Source organism: Grammomys surdaster, unplaced genomic scaffold, assembly GCF_004785775.1.
Source record: "Grammomys surdaster isolate TR1022 unplaced genomic scaffold, NIH_TR_1.0 260, whole genome shotgun sequence".
Classification (NCBI taxonomy): Eukaryota; Metazoa; Chordata; class Mammalia; order Rodentia; family Muridae; genus Grammomys; species Grammomys surdaster.
The window spans coordinates 638611-643181 of record NW_021604701.1 but is presented as its reverse complement, the minus strand read 5'-3'; the positions used below and the strand labels follow the sequence as shown (position 1 = coordinate 643181).

The window sequence follows — 4571 nt, the reverse complement described above, 5'->3', positions numbered from 1 at the left end:
GATGGGTGGAACTTAGCAAAGCATGTGATACGCACATGGGAGGATGCTGTAATGGAATGTACCATTCTGGATTGTGAATCTGTACAAATAAGAATAAGTAAGATATATGGAGAATCCAATCTGCCTGTGCTCACTTAGGCCTGTAAAACCAGCAGTTAGCAGAACCCAAGCAAGAAAGTTTGTGAGTTTGAGGCCAGCTTGGACTACACAGCGATATCCTGACTCAGCATGGCTGGGTCTGACTTAGGTCCTCTGCATACATGTCTTCGTTGTATAGCTTGGTCTTCATGTATGACTTCTAACAGCAGGAACAGAGGCTGTCTTTCATACCCTTTCCCCTCACTGGGCTGCCCCATCTAGCCTCAACAGGAGAAGATTCACCTAGTCTTACTGCAACTTGATATGCGAAAGCTGGTTGATATCCATGGGAGGCCTCCCCTTTTCTAAAGAGAAGCGGAGGGAGGGGAAACTGTAGTTGGTATATAAAGTAATCAATTAATTTTAAAATCCTGACTCAAAAGCAAACAAAAGAAATATATAAACAATAAAGAGTGCAGCCACTTCTTACCATACTCTGTGGTCCTCTGCATATATGTTAGGGTTGTGTACCTGCAAGAGTGGGGTGCAACCAGCACAGAAGCTCTACACAGAAAGAACCCGGAAAAACAATACCCTCACCTCACTTTCTCTTTTCTTCCCATGTCCTTACAGGTGCCTGCCACTGGGTGAACGGGACTCGCAGCCTGAGGGCAAGGGAGCTCGTGGATGTAGCCAGCACAGGTCAGCTACCAGGGCCAAACTGCGTGGGGAGGGAAAGACGATATGTGTGTGGAGGGGCAAGTAGACAGTAGCCAGGCAAGCTGCCTGTCCTGGCAGCTGCCTCCTCCATTTCCAGCCTCCACCCTTCCTGGACACATCTCTCAATAACATTTCTCATTCCCTGTCACCTTTCTGCCCCTTTTCCATGCTGCTGTTAATAACAGCACTTACTCCCACCCATCAGGTAAATTCCTCATTTAGCTTGCCTATTTCCCTACTCTCCAAGTAGAATGGGAGCTCCTGCAGGGCAAAGACTTTGTTTTGAACACTGCTATTGTTGCCATGTGGCACATAGTAGGTGCTCAACAAACAGTGAATAAATGATTGAAAGGATGCACTGGCTCAGGCCACCCAAGGTGAGATTGTTCTTAGCCATTTGTGGTGGATTGTAGACAGCCAACTTTTACTCACACCTGCTGGCATTGATTTCTTCCAAAAAGGAAGAGCCGTTGCCATGTCTTCAGGTCTTCAGGTGGGGAAGCCTTTGCCTCTCCTGGGATTGTGGTTGCATGATACTTTGTCAGCCTTACCCTGCTGTGTGTTATCTAAGTGGTTGTTAGCAGCTGTGAGGCATTGGCCCTTCCTCAAAGACACCCTCTGTGCTACTGGACCTGCTTCGAAATAAGGAGGATTGGAAGCACTTCCTTCAGGCTCAAGGGCAGGGGTCTGAGAGCTACGTCCCCTGCCATCATGCTGATGAAACGTGTCAAATCCAGATGAGAAATGCAGGTGTGAATACCTAGAACACTGCAGTTGTGTCAAGGATGTTTTAATGATACAAATACTATAAATATTCTCAGCAATGTTTGTGTTCTTCCAGCACTGGTGACGGAACCCAGTACCTTGTGTGTGCTAGGCAGTCACTCTGCCACTGAGCCGCATCCTAGCCCATGAATACATTGTTATTGTGAGCAAAATAAATTCAGCTGCTGTTAAAATCCTCTCCATGGCCACCCTGCTCCCCAGAGGTAGTCACTGTTCTCCACGTGGAGTGTCCCCCTTCTTTCGGATCTTTATCTCTGTGTATAGCTTGGCTTTACATGGAAACGTACAAGCAATTGGTACACCGAACATGATGAACAATCTGCAGCTTGCTTTTCTCACTTACCAATGTCTTGGAAACCTCTGTGTGAGGGACATCTACCTTACCATTCTCATGATAAAACTTTATTTTTTTAATCATTGCAGAGTGACTTGCCATTTCAAAAATAATACAGGCACTCTTCCCCCAGCTTGTCTCTAAGGTCAGAAATCCAGACACTGACTCACGAAATGCCTACTTAACCCTTGTCAATCCTTTTTAAAAAAAATTTACATTTATGTGCGTGCGTGCGTGCGTGTGTGCGCAAACATGTGTGTGCTAAGTGCCTGAACAAGCCATGGTGTGAAAGTCAGAGGACAACTTGCAGAAGCTAATTCTCTTCTTCCCACCATGAGGGGCTGAGGACGGAGCTCAGATCATCAGCTTAGAGTCAAGCACCTTTTCCCACTAAGCCATTTTGCCAGCCCCACCATTTCTTTGTTTTATTTCATTGGCTATATTTGTTGTACATTATATTATGGTATGTAAGGGTATTTTCATACAAATATGTTATATATTGAGTACATTGCATCATACTCCTCCCCCTGCCTGTTCGCTCCACCTTTATATCGGTCCCTTTTGTGAAAGTTTCGCTTCTACTTCCATGTCTTATACGTGATTTTTTTGTATCTATATAAAATCTAGGCATCACAAATGAGAGCAAGCATACGGCATTTGTCTGGCCAAGACTGGCTTAATTTACTTAATATGAGTACCTCCCCTTGCATCTATTTTCCTGCAAATGGTTTAACAACTTGGTTCCATTTCTTGAATTAGGTCATTTCAATAAAATTAAGTAAAAAATACAGGCAGTCCCACAATACCCGGCGGAGGGCAGGTGGGTGGTTAGTGTCTGGTCTGTGCGGAGCTTCGGTCCCTGGCGGACTCAGCTGCCTCTGTCTCTTTAACGGGAGAGGAAGTGATGCAGAGGGGTGGAAAATGGCAGAGCTGCAGATGTTACTAGAGGAGGAGATCCCGTCTGGCAAGAGGGCGCTGATAGAGAGTTACCAGAACCTGACCCGGGTGGCGGACTACTGTGAAAACAACTACATACAGGCTACAGACAAGAGAAAAGCTCTAGAAGAGACCAAAGCATATACAACTCAATCTCTAGCTAGTGTTGCTTATCAAATAAATGCATTGGCCAACAATGTGCTCCAGCTGCTGAATATCCAAGCATCTCAGCTGCGGAGGATGGAGTCGTCCGTCAATCACATCTCACAGACTGTGGATATTCATAAAGAAAAAGTGGCTCGAAGAGTCACAAAATACAGACTGTTGTATTTTGACAACAAATAAGAATACGTCACGAACTCACAAAATAATCACACCTGCAAATATGGAGCGTCCTGCCAGGTATACTCGGAAACCTATCGACTACACAGTTCTGGATGATGTGGGCCATGGAGTTAAGCACGGAAATAACCAGCCTGCAAGAACTGGCACATTGTCAAGAACAAATCCTCCCACGCAGAAACCACCAAGCCCTCCCGTGTCAGGCCGAGGAACTTTGGGACGGAATACCCCTTACAAAACCCTAGAACCTGTTAAGCCTCCAACAGTTCCTAATGACTACATGACCAGTCCTGCGAGGCTTGGGAGCCAGCAGAGTCCAGGCAGGACGGCTTCTTTAAATCAGAGACCAAGGACGCATAGTGGAAGTAGTGGAGGAAGTGGAAGCCGAGAGGACAGTGGGAGCAGCAGCATTGGCATTCCCACTGCTGTGCCCACACCCTCGCCGCCCACTGCGGCCCCAGTTGCTGATAGCCCAACCCCACCACCACCCCCTCCACCAGATGACATTCCCATGTTTGATGACTCTCCGCCTCCTCCGCCACCTCCCCCTGTGGACTATGAGACGAGGAAGCCGCAGTAGTTCAGTATAGTGACCCATATGTGGATGGGGACCCTGCATGGGCTCCCAAGAACTATACTGAGAAAGTTGTTGCAATATATGATTATACAAAAGACAAGGATGATGAGCTGTCCTTTAAAGAGGGTGCAATCATCTATGTCATAAAGAAAAATGACGATGGCTGGTTTGAAGGAGTTTGCAATCCAGTGACTGGACTCTTCCCTGGGAACTATGTTGAATCAATCATGCACTATACTGATTAGTTTTTCTTTTGTTTTCTTGTAGGTTATTACTCCGTCATACTGTGGGACTGTATGGTTAACAGGATTGTTTTAATGTTTAAAATGTGCCCATATTTTCAGGACATGTTTTATGGTATACTTGGATGTCTACCTGTAAGCATAAATTTTGGAGGCAGTTCAGACATTGCTGAAGAGCAATTTATATCAGACTGCCTATAATTGGCTATGCGTATGTACTCACACCTTGATAAGTTTATGACCAGCCTAAAATTTCTGGGGATGTGGGTTATTATGTTTAACAAATCATGGTTCAGAATGCACCATTACATGTCTCAGTACAGCATGGTTACTAACATTGTGTCAGACTAATATGAAAAAAAACCAGAAAACTTCAATGCTGGTGCTGGCCATACTTTTGGTTTCAATTCTTATTTTTTTTAAAATAGTGTTTAAAGCATGCATAAATTTTTATGTATTGAAATATACTTAACAACTCAAGATGCTTCCAATTTGTGTAACAATTATCTGGAGTACTCATACTTGAGTCTCTAAGTTCTCCATGTGAAATGAAAGA

At 44.9% G+C, this 4571-nt stretch overlaps 1 pseudogene; it reads left to right on the top strand.

Annotated features, from left to right (window-relative positions):
* Positions 1 to 2833: 2833 nt before the first annotated feature.
* Positions 2834 to 4018, top strand: LOC114627879 (annotated as a pseudogene).
* Positions 4019 to 4571: the final 553 nt, after the last annotated feature.